This window comes from Gambusia affinis, linkage group LG09 (genome assembly GCF_019740435.1).
Source record: "Gambusia affinis linkage group LG09, SWU_Gaff_1.0, whole genome shotgun sequence".
NCBI lineage: Eukaryota > Metazoa > Chordata > Actinopteri > Cyprinodontiformes > Poeciliidae > Gambusia > Gambusia affinis.
The window spans coordinates 18,029,197-18,047,441 of NC_057876.1; the positions used below are offsets into that span (position 1 = coordinate 18,029,197).

The 18,245-nt window shown below is 36.2% G+C and overlaps 1 long non-coding RNA gene across 1 annotated transcript; it reads right to left on the minus strand.

Moving 5' to 3' along the window:
• Window positions 1-15,207: 15,207 nt before the first annotated feature.
• On the minus strand, window positions 15,208-15,827 carry LOC122837107. The gene is made up of 3 exons (XR_006371688.1): window positions 15,739-15,827; window positions 15,539-15,652; window positions 15,208-15,444 (listed from the first exon to the last, which is right to left on the minus strand). It is a non-coding gene; the product is annotated as an uncharacterized LOC122837107 (long non-coding RNA).
• Between the last annotated feature and the right edge of the window lie 2,418 nt (window positions 15,828-18,245).

The following is an 18,245-nucleotide window of genomic DNA, read 5'->3' on the forward strand; positions in this document are numbered from 1 at the left end:
CTGATGAACAATTATAATCCCCATGGTTAACACTTCTGAAGGAGAGATAATTAAAATGCAGCTGAAGGAATGCTTTAAAAAATCCATATAACTTAAATTGTTTTGGAGTTTATTAGCCGCTTTTCTTTACATTTCATTTTTTTTTGACATTTCATTTCAGAACAAAAGATGAGCTTCACTTTACCTGCATTATCTCTTGCGTACAGAAATAGTGTTGCTCAGAGATTTTGAGCGCTTGAATCAGAAAAAAAACACCAGAATAGATAGACACAGGATGTCAAATTGATTTCTACTCTTTTTTTAAAAATCTTCTTACGTTCTTTTTCCTTGCTGAGTGATATTCACCTGGGTTTACCTTTCTCGCAATGGTCTTTTTTAGTTTTTGCATTTGAAGGTTAAAGATTTTTGTAATATTACAAAAATCTTTAACAAATGAAGCCAAAATATACATTTGTTTTCCAATAGTTAAGATCTTCTCACAGCGCAGACTGCAGTCTGCTGAGACTTCTCTTGTTGAACAGTCAGATGAAGCCGATCCTCTTTCACTCTGTTCCCTTTTTCCAAAATGTTGGTAAAAAAGACACGAGACCATTTTTACTCTCATCTAGATATGGCTAGAAAATCTCAAAAATGTAATAATCCATCTGAGTTAAAACCTGTGAAAACCTTCAATTCTTTTAACGGTTAAAATATGCTTATTCAAATCGTTTTCTGGATTAAAAGAGATTATTTTTTTTTGGAAAGTGTGGTAATTTTGAACATGAAATCTAGAATGGGGACATCATTCTAGAAAGTGTGAAATGTTTTTGATGAATTTGTCAAAGCAACACAGATTAAAACCAGAAAGATTTTAATTTTAGACCGAACAATATGTTTAAGCTGAAAAGATAAGACGAATGAGACAGTAAATGAACTCAAAAGTTACACTACACATCAACTGCAATTATGCACAAATGCAGATCTCATTATTTAAGATTTCAAAGCTAGACAGCTGGCTTAGAGAGTGATGTTCTCAAAATATATATTTTTTTCATCCAAATGTCTCATGGATATCAAATTTTGGCACAGTCCAGTTCAATAAAAAAATTGGCTCATTGGAATGGACATATTTCAGCTGGGAAGCGCAACAATAAAAGCAAAATTGCTGTCAATTTTCCCAATGTGTGATATGAAAAATGGAAAGAAATTACACTTTCTTCCATTCTGCCAGTCAGATATTCAGGAGAAGTTTTGAGATATTTTAGTTAAATTATATTCTTTAATGAACAGAGGGCCAGAACTGAGTGGGCCAGCTCTGCAGGCAAACAACTTAATTCTAATCCAGCTTTTTCACACTCCCACTCTATTTTTTTGCTTTACTGTGGAGTGTCCGGCCCTTAAGTGGCATTTTCAACCGAGCACCGCTTGAACGTAAGTGCGTTTTAGAGCCCCCAAATACAAATGAGGCAGCTGTTATGGGTCAGGTACTAATCTGAGTTTTGCAAGTTATTTCAGTAGAACTGTCTCGGCAGTAAATAAAATGAAAAGACTACATTACATTAAAAAAACAGTTGGGTTTTATAGTTGTATTGACAGACACGACAACTACAGTAATGTTTTATTAAATGAAAGAAGGAAATTGCTACTTCTTTATCGAAGCAAACAGTCTATTCTACCTGTTGCTATTTAGCAAATTTCTACATTATAATTATTATTAGCTTAGTAAAAAAAAAAAAAAGTCTTACCTTTATTTCTCAAACTGACTTGCTTTTTACATAGACATCTTACAAACCAGATGACTTTTCTTTAATTCTCTTTAATTTTACATTTATAAAGTCTGTAGGAGGTTCAACAGTTTTTTTCTGCCTTTGTACAATTTTAAGTATAACTGCAAGGAATGAATGGGTTTTCTCAAAGTACCTGGGCTTAGACTCAGAGTCAAACAACATATGTTAGGTTAATCAGTAAGTCTAAATATAAGGCTCAGAAAATCTGGTCTTAAAAAAAAAATCTTATTATTCTGAAAAAAAAAAGAAAATAATTGTTAATAAGTGCGAGTGCTAAAAATAAAATAAAACCACTGAAATCAGGTATCAATATTTTTATTATAAAAGTACTGCAAGGTTCTGCTCAGCGTATGCATTTTCCATTATTTATCCAATCTGAAACCACCCAGAGAAAGTATTATTTAAAATATGGGTTAAAATTTTTATCATGTTGAGTGGACTTGAGTTTTTCTGAGGTACTTTGTTTCCTTTTAGTCTATAAACATGCATATCAGGGTGGTTAAAAATTGTGTTAAATGAGTTTGAGCTGAGAAGAAATGAGAATTAAAATAAAACATTTTTGCAACAATAACTATAAATATAAATAAAGGCATCTAAATACACCCTGATTGTTTTGGCGTTGATCAATTACAGTGTGGCTTACCTTGAAATGAAGTTCTAATGATCATTTAGAGCACTGAAAAAAATATGATTAATATGAAGTTCAAAGTAGGAAAAAAATGAAAGATGAAAGCCATAAAATATTCTCCTTTCTGTTTACTTTCAAGAGAATGCTGTCATTTTTTATTTATTTATGTTTTGCCAAGAACGTGTAAAGATTTTCATTTTTACTGGATAATGAAGATGTCTAGACGAGATGTATTGAACCAAAACAGTCTGCATTTCTTCTCTTTTGTGCTCATCTTTGTAATTTCTGTCTACATAACTAGTAGTATTTACACCAAATGAGCTAATAAAAAGTAAAACAAGACTATGTAAACACGTTACTGCTACACTTTCCTGCAGTGTTTCAGGCAGTCGTAGACTTTACACTCAGAAATAAAGCATTACCTCGGAGCATCCACCCTCAGTTCTGTCAGGATAACAGCGTGAAGCGGTGGGATGTTCTGACCTTTGACACCCGCTTAGTGTTTTTACTCCTACGGCATCTCTCCGTCCGTCCTCCCACTCATCACTCTTCTATCCATCATACAGCTCACCAAAAAGCCCGTTATCATCTGGGTGCCGTTTAATTTCATGGAGCGATACGATCATTAGTCACTCTGGACTCTGTGAGAGAGGTGCTGGCTGTTTGCAGAAGCCCTCTGCCGCACACAATGCTGATAGTGCTAAGAAGTAATGCAGTGTGAAGAGGGGCATGATTATTTTATTTCTTCCCGTGTAAGAACCGGTGTCATATTTACAGAAAATAGTAAACAAAGCACAAAAAAAGACCATTTTAATGGCAGATCTTCCAGACGCTGACAGGAAACCGTTTTTTATGAGCTGAAACAACCAAATGAAAACTGCTTTTATTCAGCTTTTGCTTGATTCCCCATGAATCTTTATTATTTTTTTTTTATTCACTGGTCATTACAGTTGCAAAGGACATTGTGACCACATTGTAACCAATTTAAGATTATTCAGCAGAAAGTGTTCTGTTCAAAACTCAGTCTGTCTCACAGGTTGTAAAAGAAGTCAAATCAGCTTCATGTATCATCATTTCAATTAAAAGGCCTACAAAGGTCACCTTTCAGCTGGTTACAATCTTAACTTTCAGATTTCAGTCTTTCTTGGTACGTGTCAATCAGGACCCTGGTATTGGCAACATTTGCCCTCTACCTGTCCTGGAAAAAAAGAGATTATGAGAACGGATTTAAGGGTCATTTACCTTCTAAAAAGGTTGAAAAACGGCTTCATCAAACCATAGCACATTTTCCCATAAAGTTTTTGGGAGATTTTAGACAAAACTGGACATATTAGGCATGAAGGTTTGTTTTTCAAACATAACCTTCAGCCTATGATGGATTTTGTGACTCTGGGGCTTTGGGACAGAGGTTCTCAGAGCTGTAAACTGACTCCTTTTTGCATTTTTGCTCATTTGCTCTGTTCACTACTTCACTTGTTTCATAAACCTAAAATGACAATTTATTGTTCTATATTAAGGTGATGGTAAGTGCATATTCCTGTGCCATATTGAAAAAAAAAACATTTCCTCTCTTTAACAGACGTGTATTACCAAAATAATCAATATGTCAGAGTTAATCATGCTGATCCTTTTTCATAGCTTCCTCAAACCAAACATTCTGAAACTGAATTTACTGTTTGTGTTTGTGTTAGTCTCCTTCTCTGTCTTACTTTCACAACTAACCACATGTTCTCAGTGCGGTTAAGATTTAAAGGCCTCATGTCCAAAATTTAAGTGTAGTGATATTTTAGCCACTCTATGACATTTGCAGTGTAACAAAGCGCTCCATCATGCTGAAACAAATTATGATCAAATTGTTACCAGAGAAGGTACTATATTCATTCAAAATGTTTTTGAGCAATGTTGGGGAAAAAAAATACAAATGAATTATACCAAAATGCTTTGCTGATGGCACTACATAGAACTCAAAGTAGCTTTCAGCCTTTCTTCTAAAGATATTTCTCTTAAAAGTGGGACTCACAAGACAAGACATGTTTTTATTAATATTCTGATGTCTATCCTACTACATCCTGAAGAATGACATGTGTGCATTTTGCTGGCATTTTAGTACAAAAAATATAATCTTTACCAGCAATTAATCTTAATCCTGATGCATTTCCTGGTGATATTGCACAAGCTCTGCACTGGTGGTATCATTATTCTTTACCACATGTTTGTGTCACTCCTAAAATTTTTCCCGAACGGCTAAATACTTTGCAGTTGTGTGGTCATCCGCATTAGTGTGAACAAATCACACCAGTAAGTTCAGACTGCAGAATGACTCAGTAACCTAAATTAGAAGTGGCAAACATTACAAATTTTGTCTAATTTATATCAAATGCATGCTACTATTGCAAATACACACAAATTGTTTTTTTGTTGTTTTTTTTGCTGATATTAGACCTGCATGTGAATAGCTATAACAAATAGAGGACAAGAAACACTTGAAATCTTTCTGGTTATACATTTGGACAGAAGGTCTTTTTCGTATCCTAAAAGCTTTGAATATTTATAAATACAGGCCTGGTAACTGTGGTAAGAAATTATAAAAATGTAAAAGGAGTACATCTTCGTAGATGAACTTGCAGATTCAGCAAAGTAAATTTTTTATAATGTATATTAATAATGTATCATCAGTATGAGCCAGGAATTCATCCTGGGGACTCCTATACTTTAAGCTAACACACACTTATGCAGAGGTTTTACCTTCACACTAGGTTTCATGAAGTATTTATCACAAATGAATAATAGGCAGAGCAATAATCATAGTAATGAGTATTTTTCTGTTTGGATCACACTGCAGCTTCTTCTGATGCTGCCTTGTCAGTCAGTCACATGTTTATGTTGTGAACGCTGCTCTGACAGCCAGCGTTTTGGTGAAACATGTCAACTGTCAACTGAGACATGTCCATGGTTTTATTTCCGTCAGGCGAAGCGGTCACAGTCTTTACACAAGCGCTAACATCTCTCTTTCTGTCTGTCAGAATGACTGATTGGACAGAGGGGAGATAAATGCAACCAGCTAATGGAAGTTAACAGTCCAACCTGAGCGGTAGCATTATGATCCTCCATGAAGTAAGTACCTCAGATAGATATAATTAATCTAAAGCTGACAGCTAAATGAAGCTGATGAGAAGGTACCAGCACATAGTTATGCTAATGACAATACCTGGATTATTTGACACCAAGAGAGAGTTAATGGATCTGCTCTTTGTATGAATAAAAATGCAGTTTATGCCAAGACAGCTACCAACAGCTGTTTGTTACAAACATGACATTTATAGCAAATGAGAGGATAAAATTAAAATTATAACTTTAAAGTCATTGTGCAAAAAATATATATCTCCAACCTTGATGCTTCCATTGGATTTGGAAAGAAAGCAAGTAACCTGGACCTTGATTAATGATGATCATTATCATTGTCATGATCAGTGTGACCACCTCTAAAAAGAAAGACTTTATCTAATTTGTAATGAGCAGTGCAGAGGACTTATAAAACAATGCAGAGATGGAAAGAAACCAATAACCACCTTTGAGCAAACCATTTTTTTCTGAGAAATCAAATTAATTTCCTATAAAACACATTAATCAATATGCATTTCAGATTGTTTATTGCTGTTGTTTTGCATCATGAAATGTACAAGAATTCATTTTCCTGACTTGGAGACTTCATAGTTGGGTTTGGTCTGCAGAACAGAAGATTTCTAATCACAGCGAATGTTGGATGTTCTTCAATGGGTTTTACTTTTCTATAGTCACTGATAAACACCTGAACCACATGTTGACAAATTAAACACAAAAATCCATGGAAACAGGTTGCAAAGAAAACCAACATGTACTGAAATTAACATTTTATTTTTAGGTGGCTAGTTGTAAGACATGTTTAATAAATTTGAATAATTAGACTTGTTTGTCAAATAAAAAAAATAAAATAAAAAAAACTTTTGAAAACAACAACCAATGTCACATTATATAACAAGCATCATAACAGCTAAAAATAACCATGGAAGAATTACGCTTGTCAGTTGGAATCCTGATTGGTGCCGTTCTCTCTCATTACCATTTACCATGATCTGTCTGTTATATTTTGACGTTTTCTGTGACTTGTCCCACCACCTACTTTTCCACTTCATGGCAACCATAATTTAATTTTTTTTGTCTGACAACCATTTGCTTCCGCTGCATTGTTTTCTCTGTGTGGAGCCATTACACAACAAACTCCCACCAATAACTCCTTATGGCAGTTTTCACTCCTTCTTCATTTGGCTGCCGAGGCAAAAACTAGAAGTGATAGGGTTTCACTAAGAAGCTGGCTGGCCTATACCAACATGTAGATTAAACATATCTTGCATCTGCAAAGCTGTTTGTTGGGTTCAGTGAGTCAGGGTCAGGTTACACTTCCACATGCAGTTATAACAAACAGAATAATTAGTATTTTTTTGCTTTGAGATAATCTGGTTATGCTGAACCTAGGCTTCACAAAAGTAATACTTTTAATACTGCTGTTTAAACAGAGAACTGTTTTGTGCCCTAGCAGAAACATTTGGAGAGCTGCCACTTGTTAAAAAAATAAAACAGATTTAACCTTGTGGAGCTGTGTCAGCTGGCTTATTTACATTACTCAAAACAATCTGCTCTGCAGAAAATATAGCTAATATTGGAGCAAAATGCAGATTCATGCTTTGTCTTTCATCAAGCTAAATTTACTGTGCAATTAAAAAAAATGCAAACAATGAGAGATAAAATAGAAACTAATGAAGTTTAATCAGAGCTGGTTCGTTCACTTGGATCCCTATTTCCCATTGCTGTTCTGTCTGTCAGTACTGGCCCAGCTGGGTGGTCCATCTTCAGCTTACCAGCCTTTAAGCTGCCTTACCAGAGAACACCAAATATATATAAATAATAAAAAAGAAAGTATACTTGCAGTTCAATGATGGGTCAGACAGATATGGAAAATGAACTGTATGAGTAATAGATGTGTTGTTTGAAGTCAACTGCAGAACTGCTGAAAGACAGTTTAGGTATTCCCTTTTCTCTTCGGTAATGAACATCACAGAGGTATGAAGTCACTCATGTAAAGAGGTTTTGTGTGTTTACATCCATCCATCCATCTGTCCATCTGTGAATCCATCCATCCGTCTGAATTATATTACTTTTACTCACAGCAAATCAGACCATCAAAGCTCTATACCTCCTCCCAGAAGTCTTACTAAGTCCAGAAATTATTACGTTTCAGTTGCAAAACTGCTAAAAGTTTCTATAATACCAATTCTGCAGTTCATTCACTTTATTATTATTTTTTAATAAGACACTAGTTCAAGTGCCTAACTGTGGTCAGAGTGACATTCTCTGTCAATATCCAACATATTTCCCTTTTTCACAAGGAAAAGAGTAAGATGTCTAGAAAATAGTTGTATTAAAATTCAATGTGTACTGTTAATTTGAAACAAGTAATAATCTACATATTTTGATTTAATGCTTAATCAAGATTAAATCAAGATGATTATCTTACATTGTGAGCCCCTCAGTTTGAGGTTTATTTTCACTCTGTCCTTATAAAACAGCAGTTTTGCATTCTGTGTACAAGTTTTGTTTCAATTTCAGTATATTGCAGCACATCCACAATCAGAAGTAAGCAATAATGGTGTCTCTAACACAGTATGACAGGCCTGCAGTGCATTGTGCTGCAGTCAGCAGTGCAGAGTATTTCAGTCTTAAATAGCAAAAATGAGGCACAGAGGAAGAAAAAATGTAGGAAAATACCAATTAAATATTTCAGAGGTGTTTTGACCTCTCTGGTTTCCTTCTCCTGCAGTGCTTCATCACTCCGGCAGTTTTAATATGACCAGAGATTCCCCCCTCAACGCTAATAAAGCTGCTTGGTCTGCTAGATCTGCTGAAAGGCGTTTCTTTCACTGCAGACATTCAAACGTCCCAGTAAACGAATGTTTGCAAAGATATTTTAGAAAAGTGGCTATTCAAATATAAAAAAATAATAGGGCAGATCAGATGATAGTTTAAAATTATTTATGACATTTAACCCGATAATGGTTGTCAAAAGCAAGATTTGGATGTGCTTAAGTGCCACTATGATGTTACAAATATAAAGGCCACTAATACGTAATGAAAAAATATATTGAGGTGTTATACAGTCTGCATCAATGCTCCAGCTAAGACTGCAGTTATTTTTAATTTTTTTTTTATCTTGTTTTCGTTTTGTTTTTATTTTCAACTCTCACTGCTGGTTGTTGATGATTCTTTTACTGGTCCAGTCACGAAAAATACTTCAGATTTATGACTGACTTCAATCACGAGTGTTTTGTTGGGGTTATTGAGTCTTGACACCCTGACCCGAGCTCCCCAGTCTTATTTTTTCCCTGACTGAAGTCCATAAATAGTCCAATAGCCTGTTTCTCTTTATAACAGAAGTTGTGGAGTTTGTGGGCAGAGCAAAGATGCACCAATGGAAGCACATCTGGAAAACGTAGCTTTTGTGGCTACGTGGAGTTTACATGGTGTCTGTGTGTATTTAGTTGTCAAGTGTTTTTATTTTTCTACATAAAGTTGCAACATGAAACGCAGTTATCTTCAATGACCAAATGAAAAAAACTACCTAAAATATAGACCTGATTTGTACAGAATTTGTTATATGCTGACCAGTCTTGAGAATGTAGAAAGGGTTCTTGTATAAAAAGTGCTAACATGTCTGGAACAACCACCAGAGGTCATCTAGAATCTAGTAGGATCCAAATAGGATCCTACTGAGTCCAAGTCGGACACAGTAGGATCTTCCAAGAGGTTAATAAAAGCAAATGCACGTCATCTGAAGGGGTTCTGAAATGGATAAAACACGGTTACATTAAGAGTCTAGAATTGCCTTCGCAAAGCATACATCTTGAACATTTGTGAACTATGTATTAAAACTTGGGTAATGGTTGGAAACCATGCAAGTTAAACATAATTATATTCTTCAAATGGTCCTCAAAAAGGCTACCAGAATCATACAACATGTTGTAGATGCCTACAAAAAACTGAATTCATTAAGAAATGTTTAACTTTCAAATGTTAGTCAAGTATGTGTATACATTTAATGTTGGCCTAGTGTGAAAACTGCAAAATGTAAAGATAAGCTACAGAGGTTCCAAACTAGACTCTCTCCTCTCCACCACCACGCCTTGAGATCTGGTCCATAAGATTCAGCTTTGACTCAACTTTGAGGCATGAATATTGACACAGCTCTTAATTTCTGCAGACATGGATAACCAAAAGCCTTTAAAAGTCAACCAGTTACTGCATTCTCCCACAAAATTCTATGTGGGATGGGGTTCTCCAGATCCACAAAGTATACACCAGGAAAGAATACTTTGTTTACTTCTTCTGCAAATATGTGAGTTAAGGTCTAGACTACTGTTCCAGGACAAAAGCCACATTATTCCTATTTAATCTAAAGTCTGTCAGACAGTTAGAACCTTCACTCCAGGACCCTAAATTAGGAGACTTCAAATGGCCTTGAGATCCAGCATCCTGTGGCTTTTAGATGTGTCCCTGTTTCAACACACCTGAGTCAAATAAGCAGGTCATTATCAGACTTTGGAAAACTTGACTGCAATGAGGAGGGGATTCAGTCATGTGATTCAGGTGTGTTGGAACAGGGACAGAGCTAAAACTTGCAGGACACAGAGGCCTGAATTGGAAAACTCCTGTCCAAGAGAAAGCTAAGGCTGAGAAGAGTGATCCCTTAACAATTGGAAAACACTTTCTATTCCCCTCTCCTTAAAATGGAAACCACCACCCCAGACTGCCACTCCAGTGGTGTTGCAACAATGAAGATGCCTGTCAACCATGACAGCCTCACAGTGTCCAGAAGCGTCAGTATCTCAGGCCGACTCTCATCCACACCTTGGCACTCTGCTGCTGGGATGCCTTTGTACCTCGCTGGTGACGTCTGCTAATGGGATCGAGTTGCCTTCTCCTGAGTCCTCTGGCTTCATCTCAATCACAGGGGGCATGGAGACCCCACTGAGGACATCCTCAAAGTGTTCCTTCCACCGCAATCACTTTTTGTTTTTACCATATCATTGCTTTCCTTTAGAATCTTCTTTTAATATTCCACAGTATATGTCTACAAAAATAAAAAGTGAGTTGCATCTTAGAAGACAATGATCAAGTTTCATGCCCTGTTCATGTAAGTGCTTACAACTTGCGGCGGGTGTTTCTTTTTAGGAGTTTCATCAGTTTGCATCAGAAAGGCGGATTTGAAAGAGTTGTGTCACACAGTCGAGTCCAACTGTGATCTGAGCTGAGGATTATCTCAGGCTGCTTTTAAATCCTTTCAGTCATTAGGAAGAACGTGAAACTGATTCTGACTTTTTCCATGTCACAAAGAAATTCACACAAGGACTCGAAAAAACCTACAGGTGCAATTTTAAGGTTTCATTTGTCTGTTTTTTCTGCTTATCTGTGATCTGGGTTCTGTTGTGAAGTGTGAAGTTGCCAAAAGTAAGTTTCTGCTTGATAGGAGATTACAGACTGTTTCATATAAAACTAAAGGCTCACTCCATGCAGGACTCCGTCCCTGGCTCATTTATTGCACCACAGCACTGCACAAAGGTGACATTTCAAGGATTTGGCTCCTCATCAGACTTCATTGCGTAACATTTAGTTTTCCAACAAAGTTTAATGAATTAGGAAGACACTACATATTGTATATATCTCTTTCTCTTCCCCTCTCTTGCTCTTTCTCCTCCTCTCTCTCCTTCTCTTTCTCCCCAAATATATATAAAATATTATTCATACTGATGAATATAAATGGGAAATTTTCAAAAAATAGCAGAACCAAGTACTGTTGCATTTGTTCCCTTTATCTTAATTGCACACAGAACGTCACCTTTGATTCTGAGTGCCACTTTCAGAAAAAAGTAAACTTTTGTTTGAACTTCCAAACTTTGCTCTCAGACATCTGAGAGAATTCTTGGAACATCAGAGGACATTCTGAGGACATCTCCGGACATCTTTTGAGACGTCTCGTGACAGTTTTTGGGCCTGAGCTGATGTGGTGGTATGAAGATAAAGGAGCGCGTCCTGAGAGATCAGGCGGCTCCGGTTGGACCTCAGCTGGGGCTCATGGCAGCAGAACACAGGCCAGGGTTGGCATTAATATGGATGTCCACCAGGCGCCTTGTCCTCTGCCTCTCTTTGTGCGCTGCCACAGTCCACTGTGTGCCAGTGAATCACATTAGCAGCATGGCTGCCACCTCCAGCCATGCCAAGGTCATTAATAAACATCCTCAGATGGCTCATAATGATTCCCTACAGTCGGACGTGGCGAGTGAAAAGTGTCAAGACGAGTTGTGGCAGTGCACAGCTCTGTTTGCCTCACAGTTTACAGCGCGACTCCTACAAAACTAAGTTCTTCACTTTCATAACTCTAGAGACGTTTTAGGAACACGCACAGTTTGGCTGCTCTCGAATATAAGGAATTTTGTTTTGATGTCTGACATCTGAAAACATTTTGCCTTTTATCCCTTCAGCAAGTGAATTGGGATTTCAATTAATATGAGGGGTTTACAACTGAGGATCGAGTGGGGAGTCAAGAAGTCACAGAAAAATAATTTTACCTCATTATTATTTTAATTAGCCCTCATAGTTCCCTTGACGTTTTTATTATTGTAGTTTGGTTTAGATTTTACTGTAACTGGACACTCTCCCATTCAAAATCAGTTTCTAATACACAATATTTCTGAAATTTTTCATTTACATGATGTTTTAATTCTTTGGTCTTAAAATCCCTTCAAAATATCATGTTTTATTTATTTCCACAAAGTGAAAATATGGTTTCAATTAGTGTAAGTTCATTTTATTTTTGTTGTTGTTGTTATGTATATTAAGGTTTGTTTACTCTGATCCACTGTAGTTGCTAAAACTAACATTTAAAAAGTTCAAAATTCAGAAGTCCAGTGACAATAAAGCACTTGATTTCTCCTGTGTGCTGGTTTTGAGTCAGGTTCTTCTTGTCCTCCTCCTCTCTACTTTGTGTTCCCTCATTTCACTCTGCGTAACAGCACAGAGCAGCTAAGATTTTATACGAATTAAATTTCTGAAACTTAGCAAGGCAACTGATGAAAGTTGGTTTTAATCACACTTTAGACAATTTATTTGAATAGAGAATTATTTGTGAAAGCATCGGGCAGACCTCAGTGAAAGACAGAAGCAATTTCCCAATTAGTTTATTGATGCCAGCAGAATAATGTGTTGCTTTCTTTTCCATCTTTTGCACCAAAAATAACACCAGCTTTCTTTTGTGTCTTATTTTTCTTTTGACACAGTCTGCCTAAAAGTAAACAGTTTTGGTTTTGGAGGAACATAAATTATTTGCTGTGTATTTGATTAACATAAACATCCATAAATTTGGGCTGTTTGTCCCTTAAATGCATGCAATGCATCATTTAAATATGGGCACACTGTGACACAGCAGAGAGAGAAGCTGTTTGCCTGGAAGAGCTGTTTTTGGAGCAGATCTGCCATTTTCTGCCCGGGGAGGACGTGCAAGCTCAGTTTTGCAAACAATTAACATTGGTTAATACGTTTCTGCAGATGTCACTAAAACATGCAAACTATGAACTCATCTTAATTACACTTCTTTGCAGGGAGAAAAAAAGACCAGAATGTCACAATAAAACTAATACGATTCTTAAGATTGCTAAAAAATCAGATGTGTGTTTTTTGTTTATTTTATTATACACAATAATATCTTGATATAGCTGAAGTAGATATGATAGGACTGTGAACTATATACCTGCATTTGTTGTTCCACTTTCACCTCTTTCTACATGCCAGAAGCAATCATTCTTTTCGCATTTTCTTTTAGTTTCATGATCCTTTTGTAATTTAACTTTTAATGTGAATGTCCTTTTTGTCAAGTTTTACATGTTAGGAGTAAAACAGCTCTTGTCCTATTACCTAATCACATTTCAAACCCCTAAATTGCAACTAATTGTGTAGTAATTAGATTATTTGCCTATATTCTTGTAATTAAACATTTTGTAGAACAAGATGCTCTAAAAGCATTCTGCAGCTAATGTCTATTTAATTCCAACGCCGTGATGAACTGTTTGGCTGAAGTTTACTGTGCTCTCTGTTAAAACAATAAAATCAGATGTCGGCTGAATTTTCAGCCCCGATCTTTATCCTCATCCGGGGACTCCCTGTGTGTGTCCATCAATCATCCTCCTCCCCTCTGTGTCCATCCTCCATTCAGAGCATTATTGAGCGGTGGCCGCGATAAGACAACAAGAAACACAGATTGATCTCCACCTCCAGACTCTACGCTCAGTGTGTTTATCTCATACTAAACAATATTAACCACCTCACAATCAGATGTCATAATACTGTTCCTTAGAGGAAACGATCCATGCGATCGATCAGCGGGACGAGTGGACGCCACAGCTGTCCGTCACCCTGATTGATGGAGCTGTCCACCAGTGTCGGTAAAGGTTAGGAAGGGTGGAGCTGCTGGGAGGGTTGAGGCTCTCTGGCTCGCTGATCGATCGGCTGTCTGGCGTCATCAGCGGCTCTCTCTGTCTCCTGTCATTAGTTTACAGTTTCTGGAGATTTTTAAATATCAGCTGTCGATTAGTGGAAACAAATGGAAGCAAAGTTCAATACTCCAGGGAGCACAGGCCTGATTGTTTAACTGAAAATATATTATTTAAAAAAAATAAATAAATAAAAAAAACACTGGGCAGCTCTGAATCACAAGTGCATCTTTGCTCAGGTCGCTTTCTTCGGGTGGAAGGTAGGACCAATGCTGGAAATAATCCTCAGATTATTCAAAGAAATATTTAGGGCAATGCCCAAAAATATTCAAATAAACAATGTCAGTGCTGAAAAGGTTGAAGACTAAGAAAATATCAACATTTCTCTGGCCAGGGTGCATCTCAGCACATTATCTTTTGGCTGTTCAACAGCATGAGATTACAGTTCTGGTCACAGCTTCGCATTCAGCCAACATGAGCATGAATCTGTCTTTTTAACTTGTTCTGAGAATTGCTGTATCTCACCTTGTGATGAATTTGGTGGAATGTCTCTCTAATTATTACTTTATAACACTAAAATCCTCAACACTAAACGCCATATGGTTCTTTCATACCCTGTCCAGAAATGTTGCATTTATAGGTTTGTTTTCATCGTGCATTAAGTAGTAAGTTAGAGAATAACCTGAAATCAGCCAGCATGTCCTTTTTTTCTTCATAAATTAACTTGAAAACACAAAACTCCATCACAGAAGAAGTTACGTGTTTTGACTAGCAAAGAGCAAGTGATATTGAACCACTGCTTTGAAGTAACGCTGTTCAATACATAAAACTACCATGAAAATTATTCATATTCTTGGCAAATTTGGAATCTGGAGTCTAAGGTGAAATTACATGTAATGATTTTTACCATTCTCAGTAATAAATAGAAACAACTTTATTGGCATGACAGTAATCAAAACCTTCCTATAACTGCTGACAAGTATTTTGGATGTTTCTGCAGGACCTTTACACTGTAAGTATCTAGAGAACTATACCACCATAATGAGATCTTCTATTTCAACCTTAAATAGGGACTAAATAACTGGGAAACTCTAGGAACCTAAACATTGGTTTCATATTGGGTTGTAGCTTTTAAACATTGTTGGAATTTTTTTTTTTTGTCTGTGGTTAGTCCATGAGCTTAAAAAAATGTGAGTATTCAGAGGGAAAAAAAAAAAAAACCTTTGGTGGGTTGGAAGGTGTGAAGATTCAGCTCCTCCAGCATTAACAAGGGGAGTATAGCCAACTGGCAACACTTGTTGCACCTGCAAACTCGACATTTTTGTTTACACAAGCTCAGAGCCACCTGTTCATATGCACAGAAACCCTAAAATACCCTCAGCACTGCCTCGTAGCGAACCTCCTAACTGCCAATACCAAGATGAAAACTTGAAATCTATCAAATGTCTGCTGCTGTTGTTCCAGTAGAAACCTGATGCTGAAAGACACACACATAAAAAAAAATAAACAAATAAATAAATAAATAAAGCATGAATCTCTGTAAAAGAAAAGTTTTGATTTATTTTTATTACATGGGTTTCAGCTGGTGCAGACTAATTTAGGAAATTTTGGTGAATGTTGATGGTGTGGTAGTCGGAGTTCCAGATGGTTTCATGTGGTTTATCTCCTCTCTCTGAATGTGAGGTCTGCAATTATAGAACAAGCGGAATGTGATTCATTTACTTTCTATTTCCAGCTGCTGCTCGCACGCCGACACCTTCCACACACTGACATTTCTGCTTTTCCCCGTTTGCTTAACACTCCCCCCATCCTCTTTCCAGAGACACCTCGGATATCAGGCTCTCCAAACCACAAATTTACTTCCATAGAGAAGTCCTGGAACATGACAAATTAGACCAAAATTAGCAGGAAAATGATTGTTTCATGCAATAGCACAAAACCAGGAATTTGCCCCTCCTGTGAAGTGCAGAGAAGAATAAAAGCCCTGCAGGCTAACAATAACTGATGATTCACAGCCAAGGAGCTATGCTAATGCAGACAAGGCTAATTGTTGTCACCTGGTCACGATTCTGAGGAATTTCTTTGGCAGAAAAAAGAACTTTATTTTTAAATTACGGGCCCCTCTGTGGCGAACGTGGCTGTCCTATTATATGCTAATTAGGAGACACTTGGGATGCTTTAGCTAACGAGCTAATAATTTTAACCCTCCACATGGCTGCAAAGCAATGCACAGCCACGTGTGGTCAGAATATGAACATATGGTTGAGCTTACATAAAAAACAAACACACACACACATATCTGTTCTTGTTCATACGCAGGCTCCCTGCAGCATGCATCAGCTTAGCTGCCGCTGTGCTAATTGGCTTGATGTGGTTCTGAAAATAGTATCCGTGCAATCCCCCGCCTGCCTTCGCAAAAGATCATGCCCTTTCAATTCAGCGTCCCAGCAGGCTGTCAATAGGAAACGGCTATGGATGAAAAGGCAGGGCAGTTTTAAGGTGTATTTCCCTGCTCTTAACAGAACAGTACTTTATGATCCCTATCATGGTTATTAATACCAGATCACAGAAATATCCACATGCATCGTTTGTACCATTATTTGATGATGACTAATAAACAAGTTGAACTTGTGCAGTCAATGTAGATTTTACAATAAGCACATCATTGTATTTTCAAATTAGAAATATCTAAAGTTATTCATTCTTCATATTGGTTGATTTTCAAAGCAAATAAATATTGTCTTTAGCAAGAAGAGCCTTTAGAGACACTTCCTCCAAAAGAGGAAGGCACTGTTTAATACAGATGCCAACGTGTTGTCTAATGACCAAATTAAAAAAGTTGGAAGGAAAAAAGGAAGGAAGGAAGTAAAGAAGGAAGGAAGGAGATGAACTTATGGTTTATAAACAATAATATTACTTGTTATTAATTTGGTGTTAAGAGATGAGTGTTTCTTTCTGGTAAAGAACCTGTATAAAGTATAAATTAGATTTTTTAGTTTTGAGTTGAATGTCTGTTATATATTTTCCACCAATGAAAAAGAACGGCAGAATTCTTAGTATAAGATAAGTAGCATTTCAAAAGAGCAGAGGAAATCTTATGGTTTTTTTTTTTTAACAATAACAATATTTGTTGTTAAACTGTTGCTAAGAGATGAGCTCACAATCTGGTAACCAAGTGCCACAAAGTATAAATCTGATTTTTACTGTTATGTTGAATGTCTGTATATTTACCGCCAATAAAAAATAAAAATTAATAAATCAAACATTTTTACTTTTCTACAAGATTCACAAACTGCAGAATTCTTATATATTACACGATAAGTAGTATTTCAAAAGAGCAGAGGAAATCTTAAGTTTTTTTAAACAATAACAATATTTGTTGTTAATCTGTTGCTAAGAGATGAGCTCACATTCTGGTAACCAAGTGTCACAAAGTAAACATCAGATTTTTACTTTTGCAAAATTCACCAACTGTAAATTTGGTCTGTCTGAGCAGATAAGTATTTCAAATGAACTTATGTTTTATAAACAATAATATTACTTGTTATTAATTTAATGTTAAGAGATGAGCGTTTTTTTCTGGTAACCACTTGCCACGTAGTGTGAATCTGATTTTTACTTTTTTTCTTTGTTGTTGTTGAATGTCTAGTTTATAATATACTTACCACTGATGAAAAAAAAAAAAAAAGCTTTTTCACTTTTGTACAAGAATCTTGTACTACTTATCTTAGATAATATAAGATAAGTAGTATTTCAAAAGAGCAGAGGAAACCTTTTGAACAATAACAATAATTGTTGCTAATCTGTTGCTAAGACACGAACATGTTTTCTGGTAACTTATGCATCTGATTTTTATTTATGCAAAATTTACCAACTGTAAATTTGTTCTAAGCAGATAAGCAGTATTTCAAAGAGCTTATGTTTTATAAACAATAACATAAAATGTTAAGTTGGTTTTAAGAGATGAGTGTGTTTTTTGTTTTTTTCTGGTAGCGAACTGCCACGAAGTATAAATCAGGTTTTTATTGTTGTGTTGAATGTCTGTATATTTACCACCAATGAAAAACAAAACATTTTCACTTTTCTGCAAGATTCACAAACTGCAGAGTTCTTCAATATTATAGGATATAGGGTTAGGGTTAAGAGCAGAGGAAATCTTGCATTTTTTTAAACAATAACAATATTTGTTGTGAATCTGTTGCTAAGATATGAGCTCACATTCTGGTAACCAAGTGTCACAAAGTAAACATCAAATTTTTACTCTTGCAAAATTCACCA